Source organism: Lygodium microphyllum, chromosome 13 (assembly GCF_053477565.2).
Source record: "Lygodium microphyllum isolate KBCC chromosome 13, Lygodium_microphyllum_v1.1.10, whole genome shotgun sequence".
NCBI lineage: Eukaryota > Viridiplantae > Streptophyta > Polypodiopsida > Schizaeales > Lygodiaceae > Lygodium > Lygodium microphyllum.
This window is the reverse complement of record NC_141147.1, coordinates 112862156-112879220: the sequence shown is the minus strand read 5'-3', so window position 1 is coordinate 112879220 and position 17065 is coordinate 112862156. Positions and strand designations below refer to the sequence as shown.

At 43.0% G+C, this 17065-nt stretch overlaps 1 pseudogene; it reads left to right on the top strand.

The window, feature by feature from the left end:
• Nucleotides 1-1036: 1036 nt before the first annotated feature.
• On the top strand, nt 1037-3989 carry LOC148027076 (pyrophosphate-energized vacuolar membrane proton pump 1-like; annotated as a pseudogene).
• The last annotated feature ends 13076 nt before the right edge of the window (nt 3990-17065 follow it).

Sequence of the window (17065 nt, the reverse complement as noted above, 5' to 3'; positions counted from 1 at the left end):
ATAAGTTTTTTTGGTCTACAAAAGGATCTAAACTCAAACATAAGTGAAAGGGTGGCCAATGGCAAGCAAGCTTCAACACTTTTGGATGTCATGACTATCCGAGCATATCATAGCAAGCGCCTACGCAGAGTCAGCCTTGGAACAATAGTGGGATTCCGCAGAAGGCAGGGCCATTTAACAAGTACTCCTGCAATCATTGTGTTTGTAGCTCGGAAGGTTCATAAAGCATGGCTTCAAGAGTGCCTGAGGCTTCCAACTTATCTTGAGGTGAAGGAAGTTGTCTCTAAAACCCATGGCATGTGGTTTTATGGCCTCTAATTCTATGATCAAGTTTAAGCAATAACTGCCTAGATTGCCTATACATGAGAAGCGTTATGATGTCAACTAAAGATCCACAGGTAATACTAGTTTCAATGTAGTGGACTTCTTGCTTAACTTCATGGTCCCTTTTTCAGAGAAGTTTCCTTGCCTGGTTTTCCATGAGTAATGTGCAGGAGAAAAGTCCAGTTCTGTAAAAGTGCTGAATCATTATCTAAGTTGGCAAGCTGACATAGAAATATTATAGTTATGCCCATTTGGATGGTATCAGAGCATACCGCCAACCCCTCAGTACGCTCCCATGGCCGTTATTCCCCCTGCAGTCTGCGCAGATTCCTTGGCCTTCTCCTCTTTTTCCTCCAGGTGGTTGTTTTCCTTCTCTTCTTTGACCCCCTGCTCTGCAGTCTGAGGCGCCGGTTTACCCCCTGCTCTGCAGTTTGAGGCGCCGGTTTATCACAGTCTGCATTCTCATGAGTAGGTCGGAGCTGTGCTTCTTTGCGAAGCAGTTGGCTGTAAATTCCTCGGGAGCTTTCTCGACGGCATGGCACTGTGCAGGTGAGCCAGCATCAGGATCAAATTCCCATGTCTATCATCCGACATGATCTTTGAGCGTGTGAAGCCAAGGGCCGGAGCCATCGGCGATCCTCAAGTGCCACATTGAGAAGGCTGAATTAATGCCTGATTAGCACATGCATTCGAGGGTGCGCAGGGAGACACCATGGTTGACGACCTGGAAGAACCCCCAGTCGTGGCAGGCGATGTGGATCTGGGAGAGCACAAAGGCCTGCACAAAGTCCTTGCGCCACGTCTGGTCCTCACCACTGTCATTGCCGGCATTGCCTTCTGTCTGTTGGCATAGCAAGGGCGAGAGGTCGATGGTAGGGACCTCGTGCAGGACGATTGAGGCATCACTGCAAGGGCGATAGGCAGGGGGCAGTATGAAGGGAGCAGGGATGTGATCGGCTTGATGAAGATGATGATTTGCTTCCAAGTTTTTTCCCTGTCTTTGATGGAAGGAGCCATGCTCTCTCAATGGCAGGGATTTTATAGAAGGACTCCAATAATTCAGAATGTTCACTGAGGTTGAGTTCGTCCGCCTGAGAAGAGACGAAAGTTTCTGAGCAAGCGGCCAAGGTCTTGCTTGCTGATGACATCCTGGAGCTTGCTACTAGTGTTGACTTCGCGCTCAAAAGTGGAATAGAGGATGAAGATATGGAAACCCAGCCCAGTGTGCTCTCTCTCGCCCGGCCCCCTCCTGCCTTCCTGGCTTCGTGTCTTCTGGTTCGCTGCTACGGCTTCCCCTCTGAGGCTCCTACAGACCCTACTTATCTTTAATTAATCGATTTTTATCCTAAATTCAAAAATAAAGCTGCCCTGCAGTGGAAGATTACACCAGAAAAATTGGTGCTGCATAACATGAGTCTTGGTGGCATCCATTACTATGTTTATATAAAGCGCTAACGGAGGAGCAGGACGAGAAGCTTTTAGGTCTTGGTGTCCTTCCTGGTCGCACAATCTCCACTGCGAATCCTCGGCTCCTTGTCAAATAGAAGACCAGACGTAGTCATTATGTTAGAAAACAGCAATGGTATCTGATGATGACCTGTAGATTTAGCTTTGGCTTCTAGTGTAAAGTGATTGTTTAGCTGCCTTTCTGGATGTCAGCTATCAGGCATGGTTGCTGCCTTTATGGATTTCAGTTATCAGGCATGGTTGAACTACAGTTCACTGCACCCAAGTTCAGTTGCAACCTGGATTATCTTAAACCCACTTTCAACCTGGATTATCTTAAACCCACTTTGAGGTGTGGGAAAAGAAAAGGAACAATGCAAGAAAACCAGGAGGATGCACCGGAAGGCAAAGGGCAATTCTGAGTGATCTGGGACCTTGGCTGTGAGGTCCTCAAACTGCATGGGGCCATCGCACTTCCTCTTCATCCTTATCTTTTTCTTCTAAGAGACTTCACTCAGTCCAAGGAGTCGTCGAATCTGGAGGGGGATCCTTGAGTAATCAAGGTTGAAACCAGGTGATGTTGCCACTGAGGCAGCAGTTGCAATCTTTTTCCTGTATCGCTCCAACCGTGACAAGCAGAGGGGGATTGATTCTATCGGAGGGGGGCCCTTGTTCTTCCCTATTGGTGACAAGCTACTGGCTGCAATTATTTTTCTATTGTGCTCAGACCGCAACAAGAAAATTGGGGTGCTATATATAGATAGACTATATATATATAGACAGACTATATATAGCTAACAGATCTCAGGTAAAAAGCCAGTGAATAACTTCAAAGTTTGAATACAAACTACTCGTCTTGAAATTTAGTCATTCTATAATTTTACGTTTGTTTTGGAGGTGTGCATCTTACGACCCAGCCTTGCAGATACGATCCAAAGCAAGAATGTGCCCCAGTAAGAATATTTGTTGTTGTCATTTTCTTGTTCCTGGGATCTGTGAAGGGGTTCAGTACTAAGCCCCAGCCTTGCAGATACGATCCAAAGCAAGAATGTGCCCCAGCTCTCTTTACAACGATTCTCACTACAGTTGCATTTATATTGGGAGCTTTGACGTCCATAGTGTTGGGATTTTTGGGCATAATGATTGCAACATATGCGAATGCTCGCACAACTTTGGAAGCTAGAAAAGGGATAGGCAAAGTATTCAAAATCGCCTTCCAATCAGGTTCGGTGATGGGTTTTTTACTTGCTGCTAATGGCCTCATAGTTTTATACATCACTATAAAACTGTTCCATCTTTATTACAAGGATGATTTGGAGGGCCTTTTTGAGGCCATCACTGGCTATGGGCTTGGATGCTCATCCATGGCTCTATTTGAAAGGGTTGGAGGTGAAATCTATACCAAAACTGTGGATGTTGGAGCAGATCTTGTTGGAAAAGTAGAAAGGAATATCCCAGAGGACGATCCGCAAAATCCAGCGATCATTGCTGACAATGTGGGTGATAATGTGGGAGATATTGCTGGAATGGGTTCAGATTTGTTTGGCTCCTTTGCTGAAGCTTCTTGTGCAGCTCTTGTTGTGGCTTCCATGTCATCATTTGGCACAAATCATGACTTCACTGCTATGTGCTTCCCTCTACTCATTAGCTCTATGGGCATTGTGGTGTGCCTCATCACAACCTTGTTCGCAACTGATGTGTTCGAGATCTCAAATCTAAGGGATATTGAATCTACACTGAAGAGACAATTGCTGATATCCACCACCTTAATGACATTCGGTGTAGCTTTTGTTTGTTGGCTGGCACTACCATCCACGTTTTACATATATGATCCTAACGGTGGTGCAAATATGGTTCAAAACTGGAAACTATTTTTTTGTGTTGGAGTAGGGCTTTGGGCAGGGTTGGTAATTGGCTACGTTACAGAGTATTTCACCAGCAATACATAAAGACCAGTCCAGGATGTTGCTGATTCTTGCAGGACAGGAGCTGCTACCAATGTCATATTTGGTTTGGCACTTGGCTACAAGTCTGTAATTGTTCCAATATTTGCTATTGCTATTGCCATATATGTCAGCCATACCCTAGCAGCCATGTACGGGATCACAGTTGTAGCTCTTGGAATGCTTTGTACCATTGCCACTTGTCTAGCCATAGATGCATATGGTCCCATAAGTGATAATGCTGTGTTAGCAGAGTATTTGTCAACTCATGTGTGAGTCTGAGCTTGATCTGGGCTGGGCATTTTTATTAGGTATTTTAGGTATTTTTCTGGTGTGGCATTTTATGCCAGTGGAGCATTTTATGAACCTGTGTTAGCATTAATGCTGGCCGAATAGCATTTATTGCTCTCCATTTTTCAGCCTATTTATACTTAGTGGCTCCTCCTCAGTCATCATCATCTTCACCATCTGCAGACTCTGTGGAGAGAGGAGCTAGTGCCCATGCAGCCAGTGACTCACTATTGTATGCGATTATCTTGTGTTCAGATATATGGATTCCATTTCCCGTGCATACATCTGAGTTCTCATCTGTATCGTGTTCTTTCTTTCTCTTTTTGTCTTGTGTTTCAGCAGTTTATTTCATCACATGTTTATGCTTTTACCATTGCCCCACTTCTGACATGGTATCAGATTTCAGGATCTGTGCTCCTGCTGTGTTTTCTTGTTGATTTCAGGACTATTTTGTACCCCTGCTGATCAGATGACTGCTGTCGCAGCCAGGCGATCTGTTTTGGGGCTGTTTCAGCCTGCGTTTTTTGCAGTTTTGCCATCATCTACTGCCTATGCACCCTCTGCTGCCTGCGTTGTCGTATTGCTGCGCATTTGAGGTGTGAAAACCACCCAAAAGTTGTGCATGAGATTTGTTACTTTGTACATACTTTGACGTAGACGTTGTGCTTCGCTTTGCTTGAACATTTTTCTTTCAGTTGGTTCATGTTCAATTTTACAGAAGAAACAAGCGTAAGTTCCTTAAAAGGTGAACTGTTCTTCCTCACAACTGAGAATGGAATGGTGGATATCTTGTTTATCCATCTCTTTTTACATTACACACACTTGATGCTCACACAGCAGGTTGTTATTGATTTGCCATTGATCTGAATGGGAGGTACTTTGCAATGGGGAGTGCAGATGCTCTTGTGAGTCTTTGGGGACTTTCTGAGATGCTTTGTGTTCGTACTTTTACCAAGCTTGAAGCAAAGTAAGAGACCTAGAGTTGAAGGGACATGCAATGTGAAGAGGAAAAGACGCTGCTTTTCTGTGTGTGTAAGGGAGGAAAGTGTGGTTTAAATAAGTGGGCTTTTTCTGGTTCATAAAAAGAAAACAAAAGGGGAAAAGAAAACACTAATGAAGAAAGCTAAAGAGGGATTTTCAAAAGAGCTAAAGAGGGAGGGAAAAAAGAGGCGTATGTGACAGAAAAAGAAGAGTATTACGCTAAATCTGAATTCTGGAGGAGAACAATTGGCAGGAGAACAGTCGACACCCAGAAGAAAAGCAGAAGATCCGCCTATGGAATATTGATGCAATGCCTCAGCTTTGCAAAACCCTGGAGATTCTTACACGCAGATTTTACTGGTTTATGAGCTTCATGAAGGAAATGCTAAATTGGGGGAAAAAGGCGGCTTTTATGATGGCGTATGGGGAAAAAGCCTGAAAAAGAAAACAGGGAGCAGAGGCTGGGAATTGGGGAAAAAAAGCAAAGGAGGGAAAGGAGAAGTTGATAATCGAAGCAGCGATGACTGATGAAGATGAGACATCAGACTGACGAGCGACTTGAAGCTGGCAAGCTGAGATTGATGAAGAGGAACGAAGTGACGCAGAGAAGACAAGCAAACGATAGACGAACGAAGAGGAACGAAGTGATGCAGAGAAGACAAGCAGACGATAGATGAAGTTGATGAAAGAGTCGAAGTTAAAGAGTCGAACGAAGCTGAGGAGACTAAAGACGCTGTTAAAGACTGCAACAAAGACGAAGAAGCATCAGCTGAATTCAATTCAGCCTTCTACGATAACTCGGAGCAGAGGATTGGGTAGAGGGGAACAGGGCTTATGCTTTAGGCTTTCATCTTTTGTGGTGGAAGCATGTGAGACTGTATTTACTGTAGTTGAGAGAGGCAGAGTTGGAAGAACTCTATAATTGTGACACAACAATATCGATTGTCTGATCAACAATAATAATTTCATCAATTGCAGCAACTTATTCATCATCAACTTTAATTTCCAAGGCAGTAGCATATTCCGGGACAGTATGTTCATTTATAGGTCTTTGGAACTTCCAAGTAGACCTCCACGTTTTCAAAGCAATCATATCAGTTGCAGCACCAGCAATGGTTTGGTGCTCTAACTCGAGCAGCTGGTTCAGTTCCAGAGGTGCTAAAACAGTGTGATGTTAATTTTCAGTGTGCAACGTCTCAACAAGGTAGCTGTGATGATGGTGTACAACAGCGGCTTGTTCTTGAAGCCTCTCAAGGCTTGTCAAAATTGCAAGCATTGTATTAAATGCATCTACGGGCAAGTGAAATGAAACTATTTGTTTAATCACTTCTACCATAAGCAGTACCATGTACATAGCAAGCCAATTGTAGTGTTACTGGCACGCACTTCCCGCAAAGTGCCTGTTCTACAACTAATTGCTGCAGCAAATGTGTCAAGAGACTTACTTTCCAAAGCACAATTATCCAATATTGAGTCTAACAATCAAAAGCATGCAGGGCAACAGAGCAAGTGAAATCCATCTGTTGGAAATTAGACTTCTGTTGGTACCTTGGACAGTAAACCAATAAGCTTGAACAGCATGACACGACCAGTTGGTGCACTGAATGAGTGCCGGCAAAAATGAAGAAGAATACTTGACTGCTGAAATCGATTGGGGCAGCTGATATCGATACAAATGGTTAAATCCTCATGCAGACCAGTGTATGCAGATCAGGGATCTTAATGAATCGATGTACATGCATAGTCAAGAATCTGAGCTTTGATGTGAAGTCTGGCCTTAAATGTATATCCACAGAATTTAGCATTGGATCATGCTTATGCAAGGTTGTTTCCTTTCCCATTTCCCTATGATTAACAGGATCATGTCAGAGCTCTTTCAATCATTGATCACTTTGGGTTCTTTTCTTTCCTAAGAGCAGCTAGAAGTAGCCCATACCCATGGGCTGAGCTTCAGTTAGAATAGAACTGTGAGTAGCAGGAGATGAAAGCTTAGCCTTTGTCATCTCACTTGAAGGGCTTGGATTTGATCACTTGCAAGATCATGTTGAGTTTACCCAACAAAATTCTCTTCGTATTATGCAGTTTGCCTTTGAAGATGAAGTTAGCCTATTGATGTTTTGAAAGGCAGAAATACATTGATGCAAACTTACAAACTTGCATTAGAAGCTCCTCATATTACTAATGTTGTGCATGAATGTACCCTGGTTATTTACAGATTTAGAGACTAAAAATGATGCAGAAATAGAGCTTTCAAATTGACTTTGATATGCTAAATTGACCTTCTATCCTGAAATTATTCAAAGTCCTCTATGGTCGCGACTTTGCTTTCAAAATCCTTCGACATCTTTGGTGAACCCGACGTGAAAGCGTCGCAGAAATTTCAGGATGGGAGATTCTTCAGCCTCTATTTCAGCTTCTTCTACAACTTCAGCTGCGTCTACTTCAACTCCATCAATGACTGCTGCGTCAAGTACTTCAACGGAGGATCTAAAACAGATTTTGCAGAATATGTCCATGTATATGCAGCAGCAACAACAATTGCATCAACAGCAGTTGTCTCAGCAAAGGCAACTCTATTCGGAGCAGGAGAATGCAAACAGCACGACTAAGGCTATTGAAGCAGTTGAGAGTGAGAAGAAGCTATTTGACGGGCGTAATGTTTCAGCATATTTGAAGACATATGAGATCAAGATGGGGTTTTTTGGAGTTCCTGCTGGACTTATGAGTAAGTACTTCCTTCGTCTTGTCACACCTGCTTTGAGGACAAAAGTGATTGATCTATTTATTCAAAATACACATTGGCAAGATTTTAAGAAATCCTTGAAAGAAGAATACTTCCTTGAGGACTTTGGTATGGCTACTCGGCGGTCATTCCGAGAGTGGGTCTACATGCCAAACAAAGGTCTTGCTGCTTTAGAGTTGATTCGTGAATTCGAAGAGAGGTATAGTCAGCTTGATGCCATTGAACAAAGAGCATTGGATGTTGAAAAAGTTGAGCTTTTCTTGCAAGCTGCAGATCCTGCTCTTCAAGAAGAATTGGGTGAGCTTCTTGAAGATCACACAAAGCCTATGGGTCTTAAAACTGATTGGCAGGATGCTCAGGATGCAGTCTCGACTTTGACCAAGAGGAGGATATGGAAGACTCGCCTATAGAATGGTTCCATGACACCTACACCATCATCTGCTCCTATGCCTACTTCTATCCCTGTTATTTCTTCTCCTCCTCAGCCAGTTTCTTGGCCTATGCCAGTGCCTACTGTTTCTACTCCACCTATTCCTCCTATTCCACGACCGATGCCTACACCTTCTGCTCCAAAACCATCCACTCCATCGGTGCCTACTTCTCTTGATGACATAATCAAAGGCATCACAGATTTGACACTGGAGTCAGTCAAAGCGGAGTTGGTGGGTAAGTTGAAGGAGCAGTTTGCTTCGACTGCGCCTGCTACTTCTTCTAGTGCTCCTATTGCACCTAGGAGAGATTGGAGATGTATTTGGTGTGATAGTACCGAGCATCAGCATTGCAGGGATTGTGACTCTTTCCAGGATGCAAGGAGGCAGAATTTGGTATATTGGGGGCAAGATGGTAAGATTTGGTTGACTGAGACAGGAGCTCCACTTGCTACCAACTTTGGTAAAGGTGGAATGAAGAAGTTAGTGGAGGACATGGATGCGCGTACTTCTTATGTGACAGCTAGAGGTGATGCTTCTGCATATGGAGTACAGATTGAGAAGGGATCAGAGACTCAGTCCGCACTATGGACTTATGCTATGGAGACTGCAAACAAGGGGAAAATTCAGCAAACTGTTTTGACTAGTGCAGGCTCTAGCATCAGATCAAAGACAGGTTGGGACTCGCCTGTTGACAGGTACTCTATTTATGCTTATTTGGCTAAATCTCATGGTGCAGATGTACTTGTTGAGGAGAAACGTAAGAGGGATGAAGAAAATCCAAGTGCAGCTAAAAAGACTAGAGGGGGTGAGTTTGTTTCTCCACCTACTGCAGGACCGTCTTCAAGACCAGGGCCAGATCGACAGATGGAGGATGCTCAAAAGAGAGAAAAGAGGCAAGAGCCTAGAGAGAGAAAGCAGCCAGGATTCAGATTGATGTCCGATATTGAGACATCTATAGACATGAAGAAAATCTTTAATGATAAGATGATTGGCAGTGAGGTGACTTTCACTATTTCTGAGATTTTGGGTATCTCAAAAAGAGAGTTTCAGGATCAGTTTCAGGAGGTCTTGAAGAGGAAAAGACATGCATTGGTTACCACTGATACACAGGGAGTTTTGATTGGGGAGTTGGATGAGGATGATGATGAGGTTATGGTTGATAATGTTTCTGTTTTGCCGCAGGTAGAGAAGAGGGTTCAGCCTATGCATTATGCTGAAATTGATGAGCCTGTTTTGATACCGTGTAGTCACTTTTCGCGGAGCCATTGGGCTAGGGCAACTACAGAGACGATGGTAAAGATTGGAGAGAAACAGGTGCCTTATGTTGCATTGGTTGATCATGGTTCAGAGATTAATCTCATAGTTCGTGGATTTTATGAGAGTAACAGATGGCCTATGGATGTAGAGCATGGGTGGCATATGAGAGCCGCCAATAACACTGCAGGTGATTTATATGCTGCTTGTCCTAGTGTCAGGGTTTCTATTGGTGATGTAGAGGAGGATTTTCATTTCTTTGTGCAGGATTCATGCTCTTATCCCATAATTCTTGGTCAGCCATTCATTACAGAGATGCGCATGGAAACAAAGGTCATGGATGATGGATCTGCTTATGCACGGATTCGCAGTAAAGATGGTATGAGAGCAGTTCAGTTTATGACTGTATGTGTGAACCATGTTAGAAATAGGGATACTCTCAGAGATGCACCCTTGCCCACTGTGAGGGATTCGGGTTTTCATTAGGTACCACCGTTTCGCGAGATGACGGTGGTACAGAGGAGAGGAGATTGGAGTTCTCGCCTCCTGGCAGCGATGTTTTCTCCTCCGGTTATGTTGGGATTTCAGCAAACAGTTCGATGAGTTATCAGAAGACTTCTAGGTTGTCTAGAGCTGCCATGCAGTATATATGCAGGAAGGAGACAAATTTGAAAAATGCAGGAATTTTGGAGGATGATGAGCACATAGATGGTCTGTATGACAGTGTGATTTGTGCAGATACAATGGCAAAGATGGGAGATATGCTGAAAACTGATATGCTGAATTGTCATGGTAATGTATTAGTGCAATCCCTGGACATGTTTCATGAAATTGCAGATTTTGTGTCACAGATTGAGTCAGAGGCTGAGGAAACTCAGCAAAGAGTGTTGAGTGCTGAAGAAATTCAGCAAACAGAGTTTCTAGCTGGTTATGATCAGCTTTCAGAGAGACAGAGGGCTGAAAATTTTCAGCCAACAGAGTTTACTGCTGAAATATTTCAGCATTCAGAGTTTGGGGCTGTTTCTATGCAGTCCATAGAGCAGAGGGCTGAGAATATTCAGCCATTAGAGTGCAGAATTGCTGATTTACAGCAAGGTTTATGTAATGCAGAAGAGCATAATGAAGCCAGGGTTGACACGAAATAAAAACCGTGGATAAGAAGGTGAAGCCGGTTGCTGTACCGCTTCCACCTGACAGTGATCAGCAAATAGAGAGGGCTACTAAACAGCAAATTTTGAGGAATCCGAAGCATATTTGTCATAAATTTTCAGCAGAGACACTTGCTGAATTGAAAATTGGAAATGGTGATTTCTTGTTACCCATAGAGAAGCAATGCTTTCAGGAGATGCTTGAGCATCATGGAAGGGGATTTGCTTTTGTCCCACATGAGATTGGATGTGTGAATCCTGATATTGTTGCTCCTATGGTCATTTTTACTATTCCTCATATCCCATGGAATCTTCGACCTATTCCAGTGCCTAAAGCACACTTGCCAAAGCTGATTGATTTATTGAATGAGAAAATCAGGATGGGAATCCTTGAGCCTTCATCTGCACCATACTCAAACAGGTGGTTTACAGTTCCAAAGAAGAATGGTACTCTCCGATTTATTCAGGATATGCAACCAGTGAACAGAGTTACTATCAGGAATGTTGGTATAGGTCCAGTTGTGGATGAGTTTGCAGAGGCATTTGCTGGACGTGCCATCTATTCTTTGGGTGATTTGTATTCAGGATATGATCAGTTTCAGCTGACTTTGGAAAGCAGGAACATAACCACCATGAGAACTCCTATTGGGCTTGTCAGGATATGTACCTTGCCTCAAGGTGCCACTAATTCTGTTGCGCATATGATGAATGCCATGCATAAGGTCCTTGGTGATTACATACCTCAGCTTACTATGCCTTTCTTGGATGATGTGCCCATTAAGGGGTGTGTAGAAGAAGAGAAGAATGAGAGCCTAAATGAGCAGGGATGCAGATACTTTGTGGCTGATCATATTTCAGCATGTGAGAAGATTTTGGCCAGGTTAGAAGAAGTGAACTTGACACTTTGAGGGCAAAAATCTGTTTTTGGAGTGAATGAGGTTGTCATTGTTGGGCATATGTGTGGATATTATGGCAGGAAACCCTCACCTGATAAGGTGAATGCTATAGGCAAGATTGCAGAGTATTGTTCTACCACTTCTAAGGTACGGAGATTCATTGGTGCTTGTGTGTTTTATATGATTTGGATACCTCATTTTGCACACATAGCAGATTGTTTGTATCAGCTACTTCGAAAGGGGCAGAAATTTTATTGGGATGAGAGTCACACTAGAGCCATGCGGAAATTGAAGAAGTTATTGCAGAATGCTCCTACTCTCAGGAAAGTGGATTATAATTGTGATAGGCCTATTGTATTGACAGTTGACACTAGTCCAATTGGCATAGGTTGGGCTGTGGGTCAAGATGATGCAGATGGAAATAGGTATGCTATTCAATTTGGGGCGAAAGTCCTAAACGAGAGACAGAGGAGATATCCGCAAATCAAGAGGGAGTTATTGGGGATTGTCACGGCTCTCAAATGTGACAAGGAGTACTTTATTGGAGCTTCAATTGTGGTAGAGACAGATTGCTTGCCATTCATTGGTATGATCACGAGTTGCTCTACTCCGGATATAGCCATGTTGAGATGGATTGCATACATTAAGTCATTAAATCTGGAATTTAAACACATAGCAGGGAAGGATAATCCAGTGGCAGATATGTTGTCTAGAGCCAGATATGATGATGAGGAGACTCTACTTGCAGAAGAGGATGATGCAGAAATTTCAGCGACTATGGTTGATCATGTTTGTCATGTCTATGATATTGTGGCTTTCATAGAAGAACTTTATGTTGGAGATTGGTTGCAGATTGGCAGGTACCTTAGTACACTAAGCAAAAGAGATGAATGGATAGATGAAGAGTTCAAGAAGATCAGAAGGAAAGCTTATGGTTATTTTCTCAAGGACGGATTTCTTTGGAAGCATCCAAAGAAAAGAGGCGGATTACCTTTGCGGGTTGTCTGCGATAGAGAGACACAGTTACAGGTGATGAGGGAGTTTCATGAGAGTCCTTGGGCTGGTCATAGAGGAGTATGGGCTACTTATGAGAAAATCAAGGAGAAATATTGGTGGAAAGGCATGTATAGAGATGTTTCTCACTTTGTTGAGACTTGCAGAGACTACCAGATGTATTCAGTAGTGCGTCATCGAGATGAGCTTCATCCGACCTATCCTCTATGCATTCATTATAAGTGGGCAGTTGATTTGGTTACCATGCCTATGGGACTATGGCAGATGAGATACATTGTTTTGGCTAGAGAGGATCTTACCAATCATGTTGAGGGCAAATCTTTGAGAACGAAGACCACTAGTGCAGTGTGTAAGTTCTTATTGGAGGAAATTTTCTACAGGTATGGTTGTGTGGGTAAGATCACTGCGGATCGTGGTGAATTGGATGCAGATGAAGCTAGGGAGTTTTTCTCTCAGCTAGGAATCAAATTGGCTCTAACCATAGCATACAATCCAGAGGGAAACGGAAAGAGTGAAAGAGGGCATCCGTCGATAGTGAAAGCATTAGCCAAAGCATGCAGAGGACGGATTGGAGAATGGCCAAGACTTCTACCATTTGATTTGTGGGCTGATCGTACGACTCATAGTGTTACCACAGGATATATGCCTGCAGAGTTGATGTATGGTCAGAAACTTGTTATGCCGATTGAGACTTGTGCTTTGACTTGGTCAGTTTTACCTTGGCAGGAGGATTTGACGAGAGAGGAGCTCTTAGCTCTTCGGATTCGACAGTTAGAAAGGAGACCTGAGGATATTCAGCTAGCTATTGACAGGTTGAAGGTTGCTAGACTAAGGAATAAGGACAGGTTTGACAGTAGGCATCGCTTGCGACCAAGAGCAATAGAAGAGGGAGATTGGGTATTGGTGTTTGATAGCAGTCTTGAAAATCAGCATATTGCACTTCGAAAGATGGTGAAAAGATGGTTTGGGCCATACGTAGTCAGACATGTCTTTGATAATGCAACATATGACCTGACAGAATTGGATGGAACAGTGCTTAGAGTGCCTATTGCTGGAAAAAGAATCAAGATTTTCAAGAAAAGAGATGATGAGGATTATGCATTGGAAGAATTTTCAAGAGAAGAGCAACGACAAGAAACTCCAATGGAAGAGACAGATGATATGGCTGATAATCTTGTTGATCTACCGGAAATGCATAACGAAGAGATTGATCTGTTTGTAGATCTTGATGATAACGATCATGGGTAGTTGGCCAATCCGGAGGATGCGCAGGATTAGAGGGGGGTGGATGTCGTATTGCTGCGCATTCGAGGTGTGAAAACCACCCAAAAGTTGTGCATGAGATTTGTTACTTTGTACATACTTTGACGTAGATGTTGTGCTTCGCTTTGCTTGAACATTTTTCTTTCAGTTGGTTCATGTTCAATTTTACAGAAGAAACAAGCGTAAGTTCCTTAAAAGGTGAACTGTTCTTCCTCACAACTGAGAATGGAACGGTGGATATCTTGTTTATCCATCTCTTTTTACATTACACACACTTGATGCTCACACAGCAGGTTGTTATTGATTTGCCATTGATCTGACTGGGAGGTACTTTGCAATGGGGAGTGCAGATGCTCTTGTGAGTCTTTGGGGACTTTCTGAGATGCTTTGTGTTCGTACTTTTACCAAGCTTGAAGCAAAGTAAGAGACCTAGAGTTGAAGGGACATGCAATGTGAAGAGGAAAAGACGCTGCTTTTCTGTGTGTGTAAGGGAGGAAAGTGTGGCTAAATAAGTGGGCTTTTTCTGGTTCATAAAAAGAAAACAAAAGGGGAAAAGAAAACACTAATGAAGAAAGCTAAAGAGGGATTTTCAAAAGATCTAAAGAGGGAGGGAAAAAAGAGGCGTATGTGACAGAAAAAGAAGAGTATTACGCTAAATCTGAATTCTGGAGGAGAACAATTGGCAGGAGAACAGTCGACACCCAGAAGAAAAGCAGAAGATCCGCCTATGGAATATTGATGCAATGCCTCAGCTTTGCAAAACCCTGGAGATTCTTACACGCAGATTTTACTGGTTTATGAGCTTCATGAAGGAAATGCTAAATTGGGGGAAAAAGGCGGCTTTTATGATGGCGTATGGGGAAAAAGCCTGAAAAAGAAAACAGGGAGCAGAGGCTGGGAACTGGGAAAAAAAAGCAAAGGAGGGAAAGGAGAAGTTGATAATCAAAGCAACGATGACTGATGAAGACGAGACATCAGACTGACGAGCGACTTGAAGCTGGCAAGCTGAGATTGATGAAGAGGAACGAAGTGACGCAGAGAAGACAAGCAAACGATAGACGAACGAAGAGGAACGAAGTGATGCAGAGAAGACAAGCAGACGATAGATGAAGTTGATGAAAGAGTCGAAGTTAAAGAGTCGAACGAAGCTGAGGAGACTAAAGATGCTGTTAAAGACTGCAACAAAGACGAAGAAGCATCAGCTGAATTCAATTCAGCCTTCTGCGATAACTCGGAGCAGAGGATTGGGCAGAGGGGAACAGGGCTTATGCTTTAGGCTTTCATCTTTTGTGGTGGAAGCATGTGAGACTGTATTTACTGTAGTTGAGAGAGGCAGAGTTGGAAGAACTCTATAATTGTGACACAACAATATCGATTGTCTGATCAGCATTAATAATTTCATCAATTGCAGCAACTTATTCATCATCAACTTTAATTTCCAAGGCAGTAGCATATTCCGGGACAGTATGTTCATTTATAGGTCTTTGGAACTTCCAAGTAGACCTCCACGTTTTCAAAGCAATCATATCAGCTGCAGTATCAGCAATGGTTTGGTGCTCTAACTCGAGCAGCTGGTTCAGTTCCAGAGGTGCTAAAACAGTGTGATGTTAATTTTCAGTGTGCAACGTCTCAACAAGGTAGCTGTGATGATGGTGTACAACAGCGGCTTGTTTTTGAAGCCTCTCAAGGCTTGTCAAAATCGCAAGCATTGTATTAAATGCATCTACGGGCAAGTGAAATGAAACTATTTGTTCAATCACTTCTACCATAAGCAGTACCATGTACATAGCAAGCCAATTGTAGTGTTACTGGCATGCACTTCCCGCAAAGTGCCTGTTCTACAACTAATTGCTGCAGCAAATGTGTCAAGAGACTTACTTTCCAAAGCACAATTATCCAATATTGAGTCTAACAATCAAAAGCATGCAGGGCAACAGAGCAAGTGAAATCCATCTGTTGGAAATTAGACTTCTGTTGGTACCTTGGATAGTGAACCAATAAGCTTGAACAGCATGGCATGACCAGTTGGTGCACTGAATGAGTGCCGGCAAAAATGAAGAAGAATACTTGACTGCTGAAGTCGATTGGGGCAGCTGATATCGAAACAAAGGGTTAAATCCTCATGCAGACCAGTGTATGCAGATTAGGGATCTTAATGAATCGATGTACATGCATAGTTAAGAATCTGAGCTTTGATGTGAAGTCTGGCCTTAAATGTATATCCACAGAATTTCGCATTGGATCATGCTTATGCAAGGTTGTTTCCTTTCCCATTTCCCTATGATTAACAGGATCATGTCAGAGCTCTTTCAATCATTGATCACTTTGGGTTCTTTTCTTTCCTAAGAGCAGCTAGAAGTAGCCCATACCCATGGGCTGAGCTTCAGTTAGAATAGAACTGTGAGTAGCAGGAGATGAAAGCTTAGCCTTTGTCATCTCACTTGAAGGGCTTGGATTTGATCACTTGCAAGATCATGTTGAGTTTACCCAACAAAATTCTCTTCGTATTATGCAGTTTGCCTTTGAAGATGAAGTTAGCCTATTGATGTTTTGAAAGGCAGAAATACATTGATGCAAACTTACAAACTTGCATTAGAAGCTCCTCATATTACTAATGTTGTGCATGAATGTACCCTGGTTATTTACAGATTTAGAGACTAAAAATGATGCAGAAATAGAGCTTTCAAATTGACTTTGATATGCTAAATTGACCTTCTATCCTGAAATTATTCAAAGTCCTCTGTGGTCGCGACTTTGCTTTCAGAATCCTTCGACAGCGTTTTCCATCAGCAGCTACTGGCGACAGTTTTCTACTTGTTTTTCTCCAGTTTACAGCCTACGTTTTGCTGATTCAGCATCTCTCGTGGCTGGGTGATTGTTACTTCAGGCCGTTTTTGCTGTTTTTTGGCAGTTTTTGAGTGAGTTTTTGCCTTTCTGCACAGCAGATTTTGTCTTCTATTGACCAGATTTTGGGTTATATTGCATATGAACTCTCATTTTCTTCAGTCTGTGCTTGTGTTCTGGCTGTGTTTCCTCTCTAAATTCTATCTCTTCTCTACTTCTCTTCTTCTCATCTCCATATGGCTCCTCCGAAGCCCTGATGATAAGTTGCATGAGACATCCTTGAGATTACAGGGCCGGCTTCCGGCACATTATGGAGGTGAGGCTTATGTAGCTTCAAAGAGGGGTGACAGGAAGAAGAAGTCGAAGGCCCAGTGTTACCATTGTGGCAAGAAGGGACATTTGTGGAAGGACTGCAAGACGTTAGCGGCTTCCAGGAAGATGGAGTAGAAGGCAAAGCGGGATGTTGACTCTATCGATGTGTCCTCTC